A 22,553-nucleotide genomic window follows, 5' to 3' on the forward strand; every position below is an offset into this window, starting at 1 on the left:
ATATTCATGTAGTAGCAAGGCTATGGTGTATCTAGCACTATGTTTCCTATGCTCCAGTTTTTACATAGGAAACACTATTAATGCACTTAGAACTCGTATATACCAATATAATTATATTAATAAAAAAGACATGAAAAATGTCTTAGCTACACACATTGATACACATGATGGGCATCATTTTAGATTTATTATTATAGATCAAGTCACAACAGGAGAGAGGGGAAGGCCCCTAAATGATTTCTTGGAACTAAAGGAACTGAGATGGCAGATAAGAGCCAATGCCTCTGGCTTAATAGTGCCATGCCCATCAGTTCGATTTTGAGGTTAAAAGCGGAATTTCACTTATGATCATGTGTTTTTACATATACATACATATATATATATATATATATATATAAGTATGAGGCAATTTATATTACTCTACAGTTGAACAGATAATTTGAAAAGTTATTTTAATCTTCTTATATTTTTTATCCTGTTTGTAGTTTGTTTCTAAAGGAAATTATGTCATTATTACTGTATTGAGGGCTGTATATAAGGGTGGGGTTGCTTACATTGGTTATTCTGATGAAGTTTCTAATAAAGAGACAAAATCGCTAAATTCTATTTCTGTGTGGATTCCTGTTTTCCTTCTGGTGTTATACAGTTTGTGTGGTTGTGTTTTACATATATATATCTACATATATATATATATATATATATATATATATATATATATATATATATATATATATATATATATATAAGGTAGCCAGTAATACAGTCAAATCTCCTTAATGTCAGCAACTGTTTAGTCAACACAATTTGATCTTCTAAGCAGATGGTTGAAAGGTGTGTGAGACTGCTACATTATTGGGTTGAAGAATTTACCCTTTCCTCAGTACTGGAGTTCAAAAATTAAAGTAGCATTGGGTGTCATGGGTAAAGGGGGGGTTTTAAATTGCATATGTCAAGGTGATTTCAGTTATAAAGTAGTGGTATGTTGACATTGTGTTTGATGGCATTTTGTTGAAATATGTATCATCATCATCATCTTCTTTTGGCTGTTCCCGTTAGGGGTAGCCACAGAGGATCTTCTGTTTCCATTTCTTCCTGTCCTCTGCATCATGCTCTTTCACACCAATTGCCTGCATGCCCTCTCTCACCACATCCATAAACCTCATCTTAGGCCTTCCTCTTTTCCTCTTACCTGGCAGCTCCATCCTTAGCATCCTTTTCCCAATATACCCAGCATCCCTCCTCAGCACATGTCCAAACCAACACAATCTCGCCTCTCTTGCTTTGTCTCCAAACTGTCCAACCTGAGCTGACCCCCTAATATACTGATTCATAATCCTGTCCATCCTAGTCACACCCAGTGCAAATCTTAACATCTTTAACTCTGCCACATCCAGCTCTGTCCCCTGCCTTTTTGACAATGCCACCATCTCCAACCATATAACATAGTTGGTCTCACTACCCTTTTGTAGACCTTCCCTTTCACTCTAACTGGTACCCTTCTGTCACAAATCACTCCTGACACTCTTCTCCACCCTTTCCACCCTGCCTGTACTCTCTTCTTCACCTCTCTTCCACACTCACCATTACTCTGAACTGTTGATCCCAAGTACTTAAACTCATCCACCTTTACCAACTCTACTCCCTGCATCCTCACCATTCCTCTACCCTCCCTCTCATTTACACACATATATTCTGTTTTAGCCCTGCTGACCTTCATTCCTCTCCTCTCTAAAGCATATCTCCACCTCTCCAGGGTCTCCTCAACCTGGTCCCTACTCTCAATACATATCACAATGCCATCTGCAAACATCATAGTCCACGGGGCCTTCTGTTTAATCTCATCTGTCAACCTGTCCATCACCACTGCAAATAAGAAAGGGCTCAGAGCTGATCCTTGATGTAATCCCACCTCCACGTTAAATGTATCTGTCACTCCCATCGCAGTCCTTACCAATGTCACAATACCCTTGTACATATCCTGTACCACTCTTACATACTTCTCTGCCACTCCCGACTTCCTCATACAATACCACAACTCCTCTCTAGGCACCCTGTTATATGCTTTCTCTAAGTCTACAAAGACACAATGCAACTCTTTCTGACCTTCTCTGTATTTCTCCAACAACACTCTCAGAGCAAATATTGCATCTGTATTTCTCTGTCCTGGCATGAAACCATACTGCTGATCACCAATCATCACCTCCCTTCTTAACCTAGCTTCCACTATTCTTTCCCATAACTTCAAGCTGTGACGGATCAATTTTATCCCTCTGCAGTTACTGCAGCTCTGCACTTCACCCTTATTCTTAAAGATAGATACCAAAACACTTTTTCTCCACTCCACAGGCATCCTCTGACTTTCCAAAATTTCATTAAACAATCTGGTTAAAAATTCCACTGCCATTTCTCCTAAGCACCTCCATGCTTCCACTGGTATGTCATCTGGGCCAACAGCATTTCCATTCTTCATCCTCTTCATAGATGTCCTTACTTCCTCCTTGCTAATCTGCTTCACTTCCTGATTCACTATCCCCACATCATCCAACATTCTCTCTCTCATTCTCTTCATTCATCAGCCCTTCAAAGTACTCTTTCCATCTACTCAACACACTCTCCTCACTTGTGAGTACATTTCCCTCACTGTCCTTTATCACCCTTACGTGCTGCACATCTTTCCCAGCTCTGTCCCTCTGTCTAGCCAATCAGTACAGGCCCTTTTCTCCCTCTTTAGTGTCCAATCTCTCATACAACTCTCTATATGCCTTATCCTTAGCCTTCGCCACCTCTCTCTTTGCCATGCGCCTCATCTCCTTATACTCATGTCTACTTTCTTCATCTCTTTGACAATCCCACTTCTTCTTCGTCAGTCTCTTCCTCTGTATACTCTCCTGTACTTCCTCATTCCACCACCATGTCTCCTTGTCCTCCTTCCTCTGTCCAGATGTCACACCAAGCACCTTCCTAGCAGTCTCCATTACTAGCTGTGCTGTAGTTACCCAGCTATTCGGTAACTCTTCATTGCCTCCCAGTGCCTGTCTTAACTCTCCCCTGAACTCCACCTCACAATTTATTTCTATACCTATACATGTCTATATACGTGTGTGTGTGTGTGTGTGTGTGTGTGTGTGTGTGTGTGTGTGTGTGTGTGTGTGTGTGTGTGTGTGCATAAACATACAGTATATATATATCGCACCAAAGCACACCAACAAACCAGGAAGTAGAGCAAGCTGAAAAGACCGGCTGAACAAAACGGAACTTCTGTACCAGTTCAAAAGTAGTTTAAAAATTTATTCTCCAAATCCACTTGCACACTGGCAGCAATAAAAGCAAGGATAAATCAAGTAACGTAATAAAAGCAAGGATAAATCAAGTAACGTGAAGCGCTACATGCGCTTTTCGTTCCACAAAATAGTTGAACTTCATCAGACAAGAATTCTTCGTTACAATACAACTTTTAAATCCATCCATATGTTTGCAATTAACATAATTAATTTGCCATTAGAGTTTTAAAGTGCTAGTACTGCAATTAAAATACTATATGTTGCAAGTTTATACAAAATTATTTAAAATGAAATCATAATACAAGGTTCTGGCTAATTGTTTTAGTTCAATAATCCTTATTTAATACAATATTGTGTAAAATGTTATTATACAAATACATAATTTTAAAATACACCTAAGTGTCAACTATCTAATAAGTCCCTACTCTAAGTATAGATATATTAAAAATAAATTTTATAGCGTTTCTTAAACTGTCCACATTCTGTTGAAAGCTACAAAATGTTTTATAATTTATAGAAAGTAATATATATGTAACTAACCATTTTTTAACATTAACTATATCTAAACTTATTTAACTGAAGACAGTGTTAACAATAAATTTCTAGTTCAACCTCTAGAAAATAACACTAATATTCTGAATAAAATTCATCACAGCTGTTGTGTTTTTTGAAACTAAAAAAGTTCTATGTATTGACATTAGCATTTTTGGCAGGGAAATGGCTGGAAATTATTTTTTGGACCATTTAATAACTAATTAATAATTAAAAACAAAGATTATTTAAACAATGTACACATACACATACACACACACACACACACACACACACACACACACACACACACACACACACACAAACACATACACACACACACACACACACACACACACACACACACACACACATATATATATATATATATATATATATATATATATATATATATATATATATATATATGGGTTCTGTTCAGAATTTCAAAGCTCAAAACTTTGAATTTCATATGATCAAAGATCATATGTTCGAAGTTTCAAAACTTTGAAATCCTGAATGGAGATCGGCATACAGCGTGGACAGGGAGATTTCCCTTTTCCTCACTGTAGTGTGATCTCAGAGTTGGTATATTTAAGTTGTGGGGGGGTTGTGGGGGATGCAGCCCCCCACATGAGGGGTGGGGGGGCTTGCCACCCTGCATACACATGTTTTAGTGTGTTGGGTGGTGTTTTGGGGGAGGGATTTACAGTTTTGAGATTCCAAGATTGCGATATTCTGAACTCGATATTCTGAAACTTGAGATTTGGGGACTTCCAAATTTCGTAGTGAATATATCTATGTTGTATCCTTTGGCTTTTCCCGGTTAGGGGTCGCCACAGCGGAACTCCGGTCCGCTAATTATTGGCAGTAGATTTTTACGTACCGAGTTACCAGCCCTGACTCACAACCTTCAATGAAGGTATGTCCATTCACGTATGTCTCCACACAGAAGACGCTTTAGCTGAGAATTGAACAGGACAACGTCTTACTGTGAGGCGACAACGCTACCGCAGAACCACCACCGCATATATATATATATATATATATATATATATATATATATATATATATATATTAATATATATATATTCATACATAAATAAACTCTATCATGCTGCCACAAAGAAAGTACAGTTGCATTCCATATATTCTGCTGCTGTTATTCGGGGAACTGCTACATTTCTCCCTAATACATTTGAAATATTCATAGATTCATTGATATTCTAAGGAAACCTGACTTTCATGACCATTCTCACCTTGCTAATATTGTTTCTCAAGCATGATGGTCCTTTCTCCAAGAAAACCATACCAGTCATTCCTGAAATAAATTTCTGGATATCCATACAGTTATCCAATTTATCTTTAAAAAGAATATAGTTATTTGCACTGCTTAACATGCAGACAAAATTATACCTGAGGTCTGGGAGGTGTTGGATTATAAACATGTTGCTCCTCAGTGTCTTATTTACCTGTTGGTGAAGATTCAGTTCTATGTTCTAGTACTGGTGGAGATACTAGACTTGCAAAGAAACAGGAGGTCCAGGACAGTAAGGTCTGCAATGGTGCCACAGAACCAGTACATCCAGCTGCGTGTTATGTAGGGCTAAGTAAGTAGTCTTGTTTTATTGTTGAGTAAGCAATGGCCAACCCATTCCTGCCACTTTGATATTGCAGCCTTGATAATTTCGTTGTCATGTATCATATTTCCATCACAGACAAGCTAGACACAGTTACTTTTTCTTGACAGATCCTGGCAAGTTGAGTACATGCTCTGCATTTTACAGGATCAGCAATCAAAAGGATCCTGCCAGTACATGAAAAGTTCACTGCAATCTGTAAGACTGAATATTTGTGTTTTTAAGAGAATATGTAGAAGAGTGAGTACCAAAAATCCTCCACTTTGCCATTTGCTACTTTTGATTAGGTTCATAGGTAAGTATGAGGCTATCTGCCCAAGGGCATTTATAAGCCTAGCCAGAGTGTGTCATCTTTCGCCGCCCAATTGACTAATTAACTGATCCTCTGTCAAGCAGAGCCAATGAAGTGATCCCAGGGGTGTATTTTCTGTTACCCATCCACTCAAAGGTTTCTCTTGAAGAATGTTAGTGAGGGGCTCTGCCTAATGTAGTTTGGAATTTTGTTCCAAAGTGTGGGGAGTCTCTGTGAAAGGAATCTATCCCTCCAGCATGTTCTATTTATTGTTGTGGCGAGGTTTAGCTCACTAGAATGCGTGGCTTGCAGTGACTTGGATTTCTTTAGGTGGAGCATGTCCATCAATTCTGAGGGTGACATGGCTTTGTAAGTCAGGCAGATATCACCTCCAAGTAAGCGATATGCCACTGAGTACAGCAGGAGTTTTTTCAGTCGGGCTGCATGCGGCATATGTTTAAGGCCAGTAATCCTCTAGGTGAGGTACTTTTGTGGTCTTTCCAGCTGTTAAAAGTGTCTTGTGAGGTACATCCCAAAGGGGGCATTGTACTCTATGATGGGTCTGACGAGTGATGAGTAGAGGGGCACTATAACCTCTTTATTTCTAGATGCAAACCTTTTAGTAATTTCATGGGCTACATAGAAGGATTTCCTAACTACTTTGGCAATATGATTGTCAAAGGAGAGATTACTATCTACCTGGGTCCCCAGATCTCTTATTACCTCTTCTGTATTAAGGGGGCTGCCACCTATGTGGTAATTCGTGGGTGTTTTGTTTTTCTCAAATGGTATGACTATGCATTTTTTGGCCTTTAGCTTGAGGCCATGACTGACACCAGGTGTCCATCTCAGTAAGGCCCTTTTGGAGGATGTCCATGTCAGCTGGAGAGTCAGTTATGACTCCTAGTCTACAGTCATCGGCGAACTTGGTTAGATATAGTCCTCCTGTGTTTGCCTGTACTTCTGAGAAGTATATGCTGAACAGTAGGGGTCCCAGGACTGAGCCTTGCGGGACACCACTTGTGACTGGTTTAGAGTCAGACCTGGAGTCCGCTATTCTTACCGTGTGAGTTCTGTCTGTAAGCCAGTTGGCAACCCATCTCATGACGTAGGGGTTTATGTTCAGGCTGGTGAGTTTTTCTGTAAGACCCAAGTGGGGAATGGTGTCGAAAGCCTTGACGAGGTCAAGGTAGGCTTTGTGAACAACCTTTCCCTCGTCTATGGCCTTGGTGACTGTCTCGAAGAAGTCAACCAGGTTTAGTAGGCATGATCTGCCCTTAACAAAGCCGAACTGGGTCAGGTCAAGTGTTTGGAGGTTCCCAATGTCTTTGTTAATTAGTTCCATGATGATGCACTCCACAGCCTTGCAGACCAGGCTACTCAGGCTTATGGGGTGATAGTTACCAGGGTCAGTTGTGGCCCCTCCTTTGTGGAGAGAAATAACCATTGCTGTGTGCCATTCTATGGGCACGTAGCCTGTGGAGAGATTGAGGTTGAATAGCGTGTTTAGGTGGGGGGATAGTTTGTTCTGTAGTTCATGCAAGATGCAGCCTGGGACACCATCTGGCCCCATTGACGCTGTGTTTTTGGCTTTTGAAAGGGCTGTTTTCACTTGTGTGTCTGTGATTTCCAGGACACTACATTTTTCCGGTATTGTTGTGGGCACTTTTGGGGGTGAAGTTTGCACTGAATCTATCTGCCAGGATGTTGGCAATATCCATAGGTTTAGTATATTTTGTACTATTTTCACTAGCTAAGTGCATATCTGTGAGTTGCCACTTAGATTCTTAACATAGCCAAAGAAGGCTTTGTGCTTATCTTTTGAATCCTTGGCTATTTTTCTTTCGAAGTTAGCCTTGCATGATTTTATGAGGGACCTTAGATTCTTACTGATACTGATCAGGGATGTCTTTCCTTCTTGGGATTTGATTTTGTTCTGAACTAGTTTTCTCCTTCTACTATATAGCCTGTTTATGGCAGGGGTCCTCCAAACTGGTTTCCTTCTCTTAGAGGAGTGAGTCTTGGTTTTGCTAGGGATGGCACAATCCATGCATCCTTGTAGATGCTCATAGAGTGCATTTGTAAAGGTTTCTGCATCTTGGGCAGCATTATCCTTTAGCGTGGGGGCTGTGAAACTTACCACTTCTGTCTTAAGTAAGGTGAAGTTTGCCTTAGAAAAGATTTTTACTGTGGTTTCCTTAGTTGGGGGCGGTGGTGGGATGTGGACATTCAGAGTCATTAGTTTATGGTCTGATCTAACCAGTGATGGGTTGACCTCTGGTGTGGAACACCTGTCGCCCATGTTGGTGATGACCAGGTCCAATATGTTTTCACCTCTGGTAGGGGAGTTTACCAGCTGATCCAGGGTGTTTGAGTTGATGAATTCCAGGAAGCGCTGGGCCTTGGAGTTTGTACTCAAGTAGCCTTCCCAGTGAATGGTAGGGTAATTGAAATCACACATTATCAGGGTGTTCGGTAGGGCCTTCATGTTTTCAAGTGTCTCCAGAAAGGTGGAGTGGTGGTCCTGGGTCATGGAAGTTGATCTGTAGCAGGCTAAAATTTGCACTGCAGATTTGCCCGATGTTAGTTGTACATGGATGATCTCAGAGGTATCATGCTGCACCACTAACCTGGAGGTGTAGGTATCCTTGTTGAATATGGATACACTCCCTACTTTTGTGTTTTGGCCCATGTTCTGTGACCGAAATGTGTGGTATGAGTTGTAGCCCAGTAGTGCTGGGGTGCTCTCTGGAGCCTTGAACCAGGTTTCAGTTACTGCACAGATGTCGATGTTCTCCATACTGAGGAGTACTTTGAGCGCGTGCATTTTGAGATTTAAATTCCTGGCATTGAGTAGCATAACCCGCAGTTTTTTGTTAAGTGTGCTGTTTACGGAGATGGGTTTGACTTTTGAGCCTTGCCTAAAAAAGGCACTATGGGGGCAGAAAGAGCCTTGGCTAGTATTCGAAAGCCTGGGGGTGACAGGTGCAAGCCATCTCTTTTGAAGCAACACAGCTTGTCGATCATGTCGTCCCAGGCTGACAGACACTGGATCCCCTTTGAATGACACCAGAAGTTTAGCCAATTGTTGAAATTGATCATTTTTTTCTTTATACTAAGCTATCATTTTTGGTGAGGGCAGGATGCTACTCAGGATCAGGGTCATACCACCCTGGACTACATGATCAGAGAGCTCTTCCATGTCTCTTTTCATGCAGTCCAGGGAGGTACGTCTCAGGTCATTTACACCAATATGAACAATGGCAGAGTCATATTTGTACTTGTTCTGGAGTGACCTGAGTGCTTGTGTTATGTGGCGGATTCTGGCTCCCGACAGGCAGCTAACAGTAACCTTCTGCTTGTCCAGCCTAGTGAGTGGGACGTCAGTGTGCCTGACTATAGAGTTACCTATTACTAGTGTGTTAGGTATGTTATTTCGCCTTAAGGGCTGTGATTGTACGGCACACTGATTTTGTGTTTTATGTGTTGTCTGGTTTGTGACGGGAGGTGCAGGTTGTTTGGGTGTCTGCTTGGGAGGTCTCTGATGCTTTTGCAGGTTTTGATTTAGAGCCACCAAGTATGATTTTGTGTATTTATGTGTATTTTTTGCCAGTGTTATTTTAGTAGGTCTTTGTGTGGCTGGAGGTGTGGTGCAAGTGTTAACTTTCTCCTCTTGACTGTCTGTTCCAGTCTTGGGTGAAGACAGCTTAGCTTCCAGTTTGGCTGCATAATTGCATCTCTCACATATGAGAGTGTTTTGTGGTAGAGGAGAGGGTTGTCTGTGTACATGAGGCAGTTGTAACATTGCCTCAGGATACCCAGAATCACCAGCTGGACTGGAGAGTACACCTGAAATTGCCCTTTGGTCATGCCTGAATAGTAGGGTGAGCTGCTTAGTCGCTTGTTTGGTGAGGGGTGAATAAAGAGCCTTGCCCTGCTGGGCAATAAAGTGTCAGGGTATAATAGTGCTTGCTATTAGGTCTGAGCAAGTGCTGGGCTGTAGGACGCTTTTTTGAGTGCTTATGTTGAGAGTTAGACTACTTTCAAAGGAAAAACTGAAGAGGAGACTTAGTGGAGCCAGGAATAATTTAACTGTAGCTAACCGGCGCTGCCCAGCGCACAAAACCATGCAAACATGTTTTTTATAGTAGGGAAATGAAAGAGATATAAAATAACCCAAAATGGCCAGTAAACTACTAACTTCTGGGCTGGAACCACTCTTTCAGGGACAGACAGGCTGCTCAAAGTTTTCCTCTCTCACAAGTGAACAGAGAAACTTCCTTCTATCCAAGTAAGGTATGGGCAACTCAGAAACTAGTATCACAAACCTGAATTCAGCACTAGCCTGAAAGCTGGACTATACTAGCTTAGAAAGGCAGGAAACAAGGAATTTTTTTTTTTTGAAAAGATAAGGCAAAAACAGTAAAAAATACACTTAAAACAGCTTTAAATAACTACAAACGACCAGAAAAGGCTATCATACTTTAGTGTGTAGCCCACAACAGTTAAACAAATTATTTAAACAAAAAACAACTTTTTTAAAAGTGCAGGCCGTCAAATAAGTACAATATGTGAAAAAAACAAGCTTTTAAATCACAAAAAACGCTGGAAAATCTGTGTTTAGGCAGAAAACAGTTAAGTGCAGAAAGAAGGTACAGAAAACTGATACTTAATCACTCCATTCTCTCTTCTAAGCTAGAAGGTTTGTATCAGTAGCCTTTCTAGTGCTACTCAGTAGGTTAGTTACAGGAAAGATTGAAACAAGTGCAGATGTGGTCTTTTAAACCAGAAAGTTGAAAGAGACGGACAAACTGTCCAAATGGACAATAAACTACAATTTCTGGGCCAAGAACCACTCCTCTCGTGGTAGACAGGCTACCTTGTGCTTATCACTCCCACTGATAAGCTAGAAGGTTTTCCTCCAAAACAGAAAGGCTTGCGGGGGTCAGAAGCTTACCAACAGTCCTGGATACAGCAACTCTGTATCTGGACTAGGCTAGTTACAGGAAAGGTGGGAAACAAGCACAAGTGCAAATTTTAAACCAGAAAGTTGAAAGAGATGGAAAACACTGCCCAAACGGCCAATAGCTACAATTTCTGGGCCAGGAATCACTCCTCTTGTGGTAGATAGGCTACCTAATGCTTACCACTCCCACTGATAAGCTAAAAGGCTTCCCACCAACACAGAAAGGCTTGAGGGGCTCAGAAGCTTACAAAGAGTCCTGGATACAGCAAATCTGTACCTGGACTAGACTAGTTACAGGAAAGGTGGGGAACAAGTACAAACACAGGCTTTTAAGCCATAGAGTTGAAAGAGATGGAAAACTGCCCAAACAGCCAAATAAACTACGGTTTCTGGGCCAAAACTCACTCTTCCCGTGGAGGATAGGCTACCTAGTGCTTACCACTCCCACTGATACGCTAGAAGGTTTCCCTCCAATACAGAAAGGCTTGAGGGGGCTCAGAAGCTTACAAAGCATCCTGGATACAGCAAATCTGTACCTGGACCAGACTAGTAACAGGAAAGGCAGGAAACAAGTGCAAACACAGGCTTTTAAATCAGAAGGTTGAAAGAGATGGAAAAGCTTCCCAAACGACCAGTAAACTACATGTTCTGGGCCAGAAACCACTCCTCCTGAGGTAGATAGGTTACCTAGTGCTTACCACTCCCACTGATAAGCTAGAAGGCTTCTCTCCAACACAGAAGGGTTTGGGGAGCTCAGAAGCTTACCAACAGTTTTGGATACAGCAAATCTGTACCTGGACTTCACTAGTTACAGGAAAGGCGGGGACCAAACACAAAATGGATGTTTAAACCAGAAAGTAGAAAGAGATGGAAAAACTGCCCAAACTGCCAATGAACTACAATTTCTGGGCCAAAACCTACTCTTCCCATGATAGATAGGCTACCTAGTGCTTAGCACTCCCACTAATAAGCTAGAAGGCTTCCCTCCAACACAGAAAGGCTTGGGGGGCTCAGAAGCTTACCAAGAGTCCTGGATACAGCAAGTCTGTATCTGGACTAGACAAGTTACAGGAAAGGCAGGAAACAAGCTAAGAATTTTTTTATTTTGTATTTATTTATTTATTTTACACAAAAGCAGCTAAAATAGCAATAAATACAATTCAAATTGCAGTGCAGGCCAGCACACCCAAGTGTGTAGCAATACTATGGTAACTACAGTTCAAATAAATGCAATTAAATTAACAAATGACTAAAAAACAAGTGCAGAGGGTAGTAAATTAGAAGGCTACTAACAAGCAGTAATAAGTGCAGAGTAAGAGCAATTGAACAGATAGCACGCAGAACAGCAACTAAGACAGCTACAGTAAGAGCAGCAGAATAATATATATATATATATATATATATATATATATATATATATTTATATTTTTTTTTTTTTTTTTTTTTGAGGGAGGGAACAGAGCAGGATTAAGAAGCTACAGGGGTTGTCGTTCTCAAATGCTCTCTTTGTACACAGCAGGAGTGCCTGAAATCAGAATATGATCTCACTGCACTCAGTTGAGTGAGCAAATGAGATGGGCCCAGAAGGAGTATCCAAATACAAATCTACAAGAGGGGTGGACAATTTCAATGCCACCAACATTACTGTAGAGAGCCAGCCACAACTTCAGTTGAGTTAATATTCAGTGAGAAACACAAATAAATAAATTAAATACAGTACTATATGAAAAAGAGCAGATAAAAGTGTACTTAAATTCACTTATATGTCCAGTTGATTTCAGGTAGATCTTAGCCGGCCAAAGCTCAGATATTTAGCAGAGATAACCCAAAATGTACCACTTATATAAGGCAGGACAGAATATCAATGATGAGGTGAAACTACCCCCCACTGCTATCAATGGCTACACAGAAAGTCTAACAAGTACTCTGTAGAGAGACAGCCACAACTTCCGTTGAGTTAATATTCAATGAGAAACACAAATAAATAAATTAAATACAGTACTATATGAAAAAGAGCAGATAAAAGTGTACTTAAACTCACTTATACATCCAGTTGATTTCAGGTAGATCTTAGCTGGCCAAAGCTCAGATATTTAGCAGAGATAACCCAAAATGTACCACTTATATAAGGCAGGACAGAATATCAGTGATGAGGTGAAACTACCCCCACTGCTATCAATGGCTACACAGAAATTCTAACAAGTACTCTGTAGAGAGACAGCCACAACTTCAGTTGAGTTAATATTCAGTGAGAAACACAAATAAATAAATTAAATACAGTATTATATGAAAAACAGCAGATAAAAATTTACTTAAATTCACTTATACATCCAGTTGATTTCAGGTAGATCTTAGCTGGCCAAAGCTCAGATATTTAGCAGAGATAACCCAAAATGTACCACTTATATAAGGCATGACAGAATGTCAGTGATGAGGTGAAACTACCCCCCACTGCTATCAACGGCTACACAGAAATTCTAACAAGTACTCTGTATTGAGACAGCCACAACTTCAGTTGAGTTAATATTCAGTGAGAAACACAAATAAATAAATTAAATACAGTACTATATGAAAAAGAGCATATAAAATTTTACTTAAATTCACTTATACATCCAGTTGATTTCAGGTAAATCTTAGCCGGCCAAAGCATAGATATTTAGCAGAGATATCCCAAAATGTACCACTTATATAAGGCAGGACAGAATGTCAGTGATGAGGTGAAACTACTGATCTACTGATCAAATGATTCTTTCTTTACATTTTAGGTTGTGGCAGTACAGGACTGGTAAAGGTCATACCTGTTAACTGCATCATATTTTAAAAAAAGCTGCATGTGGGAATAAGTACAGACTCACTAGAGTCCTTATTTAGACTCATTTGTGTCTGGGGGTGGGGTGTTAAGGTTATTAATATTAATGTTTATGCAAAATTTTCAAAAGTAACACATATAGATGTGTGGACAAACCTACATTTTAAATAAACTCTTGTGCAAAATGCCAGTAAAATGTATTTAGTTCATTGTAAGCTATGGCAAGCAGTCTTTCATAACTTCCAAATCATTTCTATGAAATTATTGTTTATATTTATAGCAATTTTTATAATTAGGACTTGTTTGTAACAAGTATAACCAGTCATTGAGGGTGTAACCAGGCATTACATAAACAGAATTTACATGATTTTGCTGACAAACCCTACATATGTCTAATGGATTAAAGGTATCTGCCATCATCAGTAATAGCAGTATAAATATTAAATGTCATATATAAGCTGTTCTTTCAAAACACAGTGTAAACATGGAGAGGAGATTGATTGTCTGGTCTTGCCTTTCAGGCAAGTTTGAAAATGTAATGGTCAGCGTCTCATAGAATGTATGGTACATCTTCATTTGTATCAAATTTAGTTTACACAGATAAATATACACAGTTTAAGGGATAGCATGAATTATTGATGGACAGTACTGTATGCTGTAAAAGGCAGCATAGTAACACAGTGGATAGCATTATCGCCTCACATCAAGAGGTTCCCCAGTTCGATTCTTTGCTTGGGTGCCTTCTGTGTGGAGTCTGCGTGTCATCCCTGTGATCACATGGGTTTCCTCCAGATACGCTGGTGTCATCCCACATTCCAAAGGTATGCAGTGGGTGGATAGGACACTCTAAACTGGCCATAAGTGTGAGTGTGTGTGGTATGGAAGAACAACTGTGGCACAGCTAGCCACCCATGTATGTAAACCTTGGTCTAGATGATTGCCACTGATGAAGTCACACATTGACCTCATGTGTAAAAATGGGAAAGGATTCTGGATTGATGGGTACTGCATGTTATAAAACTACAGTTGCTAGTTAATCTTTACTCAATTATTGCTTGAGAGATTTAACTGCTTTCATTGTATGTAGTATGTTGGGTAAAGTGTGATGTCTTCTAGAGGTACAAGGCAAATAAGCTCTTCCCAGCATAGTATTAAACAATTGATTAAACTAATGTCTAGGATTTGTGAAACCTAACTTATTGTGTTCAGGGTAACTTCTGTAAAGTTTAGAATTAACACAGTATGAATTTAGCATAAATGAGACATGCTCAGACGTTTCAGCTATGCAAATTCACCAAGGTAAAGTGCAAAGCAAGAGGTATTCAATTACCATTCACATTATAGTCAGAAGAAAACAACAATATAATGTTAACTGGAAGTGCACTTTCTGTACTCAGAAGAAAATTAGAGTATAGAGAGTTACACTTGACATTAACTCAGAGAAATGTGGTTTGACTTCATTCCATTGGCTAGATTAGTGGTAACAAATTCAGCTGCAGTTGGGTCCTGTAAGGTATTCTGCAGTGAGTCTTGTAGGGTATTCTTCAGTGGGTCCTGCAGTATTCTCACATGATTTGATATTGCATTTTAGAGCTGTGACTCAAGATCATCTGACAATGACTATTATACAAATTAACAATATAATTAAACTATGGAGCAGCATTCCCATTACTATCAGACAAATTAACAACCTAACTGAACTATGGAGCAGCATTCCCATTACTATTAGACAAATTAACAACATAACTAAACTATGGAGCAGCATTCCCATTACTATTAGACAAATTATCAACAGAACTAAAAACTATGGAGCAGCATTCCGGTTACTATTAGAAAATTAACATCCTTCTCAACTTTAAGACCAGCCACAAACTACATCTAAATCGTTCTAGAATTTGCATTCTGAATCTCTAGGTTAAAAATACCCAAACATTCATGACTTTCTATTCTTACTTACTAAACAATTTATGTCCAGCTAGCTTTTATGTCCTATTGCAGTGAGTTTACTGCACTCCTCCTAAGAATTATACAAACACTGCTGTTATTTTATCAACCTGCAATCAGTATGACTTCAGATGCATGTAACATTACTTTAGCTACCAGTTTTTTATTCTATTCACTGCTTAGTAATGACATCATATTTATATGGATAATTTCCTGGTTTAATGTTCTGTAATATGCACCAATGTCATTTATTTGAACTTAATATACTTTGCATTTTTGTGTGATATTTGCTATTTATTCATTTTAATGAATTTCATTTTTGTACAATTCCATTAGAGCTTATTTAAACTTTGTTATATTGTTCATTTACATTTTTTTGGTGATTTTCTTCCTGAGCCTTTTCTAGAAATGGACATTGTACCTAGTCAGACTTTCCTGGTAAACAAAAGCAAATAAATACATAAATAAATAATGTAGATAATTTACAATAGTAATAGATGTTTGAAATCGTGTGCTGGTACAGTTATAACATTCTCAGATCCCTGCTTCTACATATCAGCAGTAAAAGAGGACATAGAATCTGGAATTACTAGTTGCTTTTTATCCTGGTATACTTGTAATGTGATCTTTCATCTCCTAATTTCAATAGATGAATACCTGAACGCTACATTTTTTTACTTCTAGGTCCACTTCTAGCCCATTTCCCTAATTGCAGATCTCTAAAATTTCTTTTTCTTTTTTTTAAATAATCTTGAATTCTAGTCATTTTTCATTTTTTTTTTTATCTTTACTTGAAATCAATGTTGTGTGTATAATTTCCTGTCTGTCCTTTAGTCTTATATAACATAGTTGTATATTTTCATTCCTGCATGTGTAAGCTGTATTCTCTTGCTGTATGAATACTTTGAATCTTTTAATTTAAATATACTTCTATATTATGTATTAGACTTTTCTCTCGGGCCTCTACTGAAAACGGATATGTATCCAGTTAGACCAGCCCGGTTAACAAATGTAAAATAAATAAATAAAATAAATAAAATAAAATAATTGCCTTACTACTGGACCCTTGGCTGATGTCACAGTTTAAGACACCATGTTCCAAACCAAGGCAGTATAAGTACAGTTTGTGGTAGTCTCAGTGGGGCATCTAAATTCAATAAGTGCACTTAAGAGCTCCTTCCTGCAGTTCCTAACAGAATCTTAAAAGGCATTCATTTAAGTAGCTGCAATACCAGCCATGTCTTCTTAAACTAATGAAAACTATGCAGCACTCAATCCAGATCAACAGATCTCCTGAAGTGTCTTGACATGTTTGGGTATATTTCCAAACAATGTCAAAGAGGTATTACTTTAAGTAGTTGCAATATTAGCAATGCCTGACTAAATGAATGTAGGTTCTGCAGCATGTATGGTCCATCATAGCTCTTCTGTGGTGCCCAACATGTCCCTTACAGCTTCTGTCTATGACAACTAGTCTCTTTGCCACTACAGCTATGCTACTGCACCATACATCTTCGTGTGATGATTTTCTGGGAGTCTCTTTCTCTCTGCTGAAGCTGTGCTCCTACTCCTATACCATTGCCTAGACCTCTAGCTCATCTTCTCCTCTCTTTAGGCCATTTTTAACCAAAGCTGTGAGTCCAATTCCTGCATTACTGGCTTCCTGGTTACATGTTTGACCTAGCTCACCTTAAATGATTCCAGTGGTCACTGACTGCCATCTTCCATTTTATCTGCTTTTGCTCTTCTGCATCTGAATCCCAGCTGATGGACAGGTGTCTTTAGGCCAGTCCTTTTGCTTTGCTCCCTCACAGATGTCGCTTCACTATCTCGACTCACAGCCTTGGCCTTTGCATATGAATATTGCCAAATAAGTCACCTGTATGACTGCAGCAATGAAGTTAAGCTCCACTGCAATGCCTTGATAATCTACTGTTTGCAATCATAAAATCTTTGAATAATCTTGGAATAGTTTATCAGGTATGTTCCTATCTAAACTACCTTCATGCTTAACTGTAATACTCAGCCCCTCCTTAGTCCAATTAGAACAGAAAAGGCTTATAGTCTGCCTTGACCTCCTTTGCATGTCCGTCTGTCCCTTCTACTAACCTTGTGTAAGGACTTTGTCTCCGGTCCCATTCCAGTGCATACATGTCCTGATGGCAAGAAATGCTCTTTTATATATTTCTTGAGCCCAATTTCCAGGTAGTTACAGAAATCTCAGATTCCCCTTTCTGTTAATGTTTGTCATCTCATCTAATATTATAATGCATCAGTACATGCCGTATCAAACATTAATTGATGCTTTTCTGCTGTAAGACTGTTTATTTTTTTCTTTTCATTTCTAAACCTTCCAGCTCTTACCAGAACTCTTTTGTTCTACCTAGTGGTATTTTGTTCCTACTTTGTGCTGTGACAGACATTCTGTATACTTTGCAATACCCCCTAGGATTTCCATTTTTCTCTGCAGTATGCTTGGCAAACTGTCACCCTGTTATTTCTTCTTGGGAGTTCAGTAAAACTTCACCTTTGTTGCACATTTTTTGACAATTCTTGATATTTTTTATAGTTTTAATTGATATTTTTTATTGATTAGGTTGAACAGATTTTTTTTATTAGGAATGGTGAGCAATTATAGTTTTGTTTGGTGGCAAAATTAAGAAAATAAGTGAGAGCTTTAGTTTTGTGTTGCTGAATAATGAAGCATTTTGCTTGTGTTGGATTGTAGGTCAAATTTAAATTTGAGTTTCATGTGGGAATAGTACCATTTGAGAGCCAGTAGTTAACTATGAATAGTAGTAGTGCTAGGATTTTGTAACCTGTAAGAATCACTTCATGAGATGTGGATGATTAATACTGGAAACATCTGCATACTGGCAGTTATTGACTTTAATGGTTCAATGTCATTGATGAAGATAGAATGTGCCAAAGTACTTAATGGGTATCCCAGGCAAGGATTTTGGTTAAAGGGAGTTAGGTTAGTCCATTGATGGATAATGTCTCTGCCTTAAACCATATGATAGTTGGGATAAGACCAACAGATTAAGTAGGATCAGTTAATAGTAGGTGTTGATTGTTGATTGATGGGTATTGATCCAGAGTTGGTGATAGGTTGGTGAAGACAAGATATGCTGAGGAGGAAAAGAAATGAGGGAAATAAGGTTATTGGAGGGGAGTTATTGAAGACAAAGAGGGCTGATGTAGTGCTATGTGGTTATCTGCCATGTTGCTGTTGGTGCTATGGTGAGGTGGCTGTTTATTAAAGTTGCAGTTCTGTGTTTTTGAATACATTTACATAAATTCTTGCTAGAGGAGAGACAGTAATATAATACTATAATTGGAGAGTTCTGCTAGAACTGCCTCCTTTATGAAGAATAATGTTAACTTGATCTTCAGATATTAGAATATTTATTTTGTTTTGGATCTGTTAATAAAGGAGTTGTGGGTTTTGGGTTTTGGGTCTGAGATATTAGTCCAGCAGTATTCAGCTGAAGTTTGCAGTTAACAGATTAAGGTGGTTTTAGAGTTGAGGGTTAGGTTTGATTTACAACTAAAAGGTGAAGTGTAAGAAGAGGGTTTTGTAAAGCTGAGAGCTACCTGGACTATGCTGTCAATTGGCAGGCAGTTGAAGGGTCTATTAAAGATAGTATTAATAAACAATCTCAGGCTGTCAGATGGTGGTCTATTGATATAGGCATCTGGGACAGGGTGGTAGGGGGTATTTAGTGAAGGGTATTTATTTGATTCAGTAATTTTGGAGAGTTTTTTTTTTTTCTATTGTAGTCTGTTTTAGTATTGTTTTGTCTATTTTTATTAGTTTTTTAAGTTTTTTTTTTTCATTCCTAAGTTGTTTTTAGTTTATTATTTAAGTTCTGTGGTTCGCCATAAAGCCCAAGCTTTTTTTCTGATTTCTGTTTTTAGCCTTTTCTTTTTTAAAAAAGCCAAGGAGCAGCTACTGCCTTGGTTTTCTTGGTTAAGAATCTCAATGAAAGAGTTGAAAAAGGTAAAATACATTCTTCTAGGGAAGTTGTTTTTCTTTTTTCCAAGTTTTTTGGGAAGTTGAAGTTTGGAATTTTTTAATAAGTTAAATTTTTTGGCCTCAAATTTTTTTTTTTTTTCTGGTTAGTAGTTTAGTAGGGAGTAGTTTGTTTTGGTTGTATGTGTGATGTTATGTGACTATTGATGGTGATCACTTAGCAGGAGGGGAGGTGTCAAATGTATACAGGATAGGGGCAATCAAGTTATATTACTTTCAAGTCTTATTTTACTTTCTGGTTGGGGTTGCCTGCTCTTGTTGGGGTTGTCTTGTCTTGTTAGGGCAGGTTAATATGGCAAAATATGGAGGGATTCTAAAGAACAGGGGTAAGTCTATGTTAAAGTCCCGAAGGGTAGGAGGGTTGGGGTAAGGTTATCAGTGGAGGGTAAGGTATCTTTATTACCTGGAGTATACCTATATTATTAATATACATACCTATTTATACATACTTACTGTGGTTAATTTTTTTACTGTGGTTAATTTTTTAGGTTATTAATCTGAGGTGGTTTGTATTCAAGTACATTAGAAGATACAGTCAACTCAGATTTGTAAAATATGGCTACCCCATGGCTACTCTGGACTTTTCTTATCTCCTGAGGTAGTATAGTATTATATTATACCCAGGTAGTATTATATTGGTATTAGTTAGCCATTTTTAGCCATGTCTCAGATAGGCATAAGAGAAAGATCAATGAATCAATGCAGCTTGCATGCTTATTGTCTAATTGTTGCTAATAATGGTGATGAGATAGGAGAGAATTAGATGGCCGAGAATTACGGCTTGGGTGAGGGCTAGGGTTTGTGGGTACATGTCTAAGTAGTTGTCTAAGTTGTTAGGGCCGGGGTGTATATCCCCATCAAGTAATAGACTAAGTCTAGCTTGGAGGCAAGTTTTTCTCTACAATCTTATAGTAGTGTTTGAGTTTAGGACTAATTTTCCTGGTGTAGATGTGAGGGGATTGAGAGCATGATGTTATATGCACCCAATTACTATGGATGTGATAAAAGTTTGGATGTTTGGCTTCTGGACAATTCTTAAATAACCTAAAAAGCTTTAGTATGTATGGCTTAAATACTTACTTCTGCAGCTTACTTGACTACAGGGATCCATGTTAGCATGCAAGTCATGCTAAAATGAAGGATATTTATTTTAACTTTTTTTTCTGGGCAAATGGAGGATAACAGGTGTGACTTGCTTTGCATTTGTGGTTCTGAGTGATACTGTCTTTTATAAATATTTACCTTTCCAGTGACATTGCAATGTATCTAAACAGCAGCATGTCATAATACGAATGTTTTTCCTTTTAAGACTCCTGTGTTACACAAAATTATGAAGTACACTGTTATGTGTTGCATTGTTGCATTTGGTCTTGCTATTTGGATTAGTATATGCACAGAATTCCATTCTTTGTGGTGAATTTCACTATGTTAAAGCAAACTTTTCCTGAATACTGTCAAATATTTTTACAGAAATAAAATTCTCCAGTATGCTACCTACATTATTATGTTTCAGATACCTCTTTAGATACTGTTTGCAATGTTCACCAAGAAATTTTTTTTATATTACACAGATGCATTCCACCCTTTTTAAGAAAATTGACAAATATTCTGACAGGAATATTAGAGCTGTAGCTGGTTTATTGAGCACCCAGTTGCGTTACTCGATCTGGTCTGTTGAGAGCCCTAAATTGTAAAGCAAGAAAAAAAATATCTATTCTTCATGTCCCATGCCCCTCAGCACAGAAATGCTGGTTCTGAAATAAATTCAGGTACTGCATTACCATTCAATCAGCATCTCCTGATTGTACCACTGAACACACTGACCCCAGGGCAACTGCCCCTTTCATCCCACCTTAAATACAATTTTGGGAAATGTGAAAGACTGAGAGAGAGAACAAACATAAAATAATTAAGCAGAGAGGGAAGATGGGAGGTAAAGCTGTTTAAAAAAAAAACAAACACTAAGAAAAAATGCAAATGTCAAAAAGAAAAAATGGTCTAACACGCAGACAAGTGATAAACATTATTGCAGCACTAATTTTTGAAGAGGTTGCCAATATTATGTCAAGAACTACACAGATAATCACTTAGTAGCTCTCACATGCCTGTATAAAACTGCAAAATTAAAGACAGATGAAGAGATAGCCACACAGAACCAGCAGTAGTGTACTGCCCATAATTGACTTGATGGATGTCACAGACAGGATACTGAAGCATAGCAAAGTAATGCATGCTCATAAGCACAGCACACCACCACATGCTTGTAAATAACCCTCATACAGCACAAGAAGGATAACACAGAATCCAACAGCTACATCAATGTATGTGTATTCAGCAAAGTGGCAACCTCATTCATCTTATAAGGAGGAACAACTGGGATATATAGGAAAGTAGGATATGGGAGAAGGGAAGCAATAAAAAGCAACCAGAAGGGATGGAATGTAGTGGGAAGGATCATTTCATTTTGAATGGAAAAAGATATTTTCAGAAATGTTACGAAAGTATTATATATGGAAAGATAGAGATGGCTGTGGATGAAAACAGGAATAGGGGAAGGCATCAGTGAAAAACAGAAAAACATAGAATCCAGACACCAACAAAAATGGGCAATATAAACACAAACGGTAGATAGGATGGTGGATAGGCAGAAAGATATAGGGAGTGGACAAATCGTGATGGGAAGGGTTATACAATGATCAAAGAACAGATATAAGATATAATGATGATAAAACACCACGATGGGTATAGGGTAGTGTCCTGATATGACATATACTCGTCCAGCCCAGAAGGCAACAAACCCAGGAATCACTCATCTGTGTAGCCAATATTATGGGCTGGTTATTACCCAATCTTCCTGATGGACATAACTTGTTTGTATCAAGTCTCCACTAGTCATACATACAATAAGGTGCTGTAAGGTGCCAAGTAAGACATCCAGTTGATGATGCACCTGGGGAGCCACCAGTCTTATAGGTTCATAGGTTCATAGGCAAGTACTAGGCTATCTGCCCACAGGCATCTATAAGCCTAGCCAGAATGTGTTGGCTTTCGCCG

At 38.7% G+C, this 22,553-nt stretch overlaps 1 protein-coding gene across 1 annotated transcript in view; it reads right to left on the bottom strand.

Annotated features, from left to right (window-relative positions):
- FAM83B (family with sequence similarity 83 member B) overlaps positions 1–22,553 on the bottom strand; it is a 936,941-nt gene that overhangs the window by 530,805 nt on the left and 383,583 nt on the right. The window lies entirely within an intron of this gene.

The sequence above is a fragment of the Protopterus annectens genome, chromosome 2.part2 (genome assembly GCF_019279795.1).
Source record: "Protopterus annectens isolate FY-2018-M chromosome 2.part2, PAN1.0, whole genome shotgun sequence".
Taxonomy (NCBI): Eukaryota; Metazoa; Chordata; order Ceratodontiformes; family Protopteridae; genus Protopterus; species Protopterus annectens.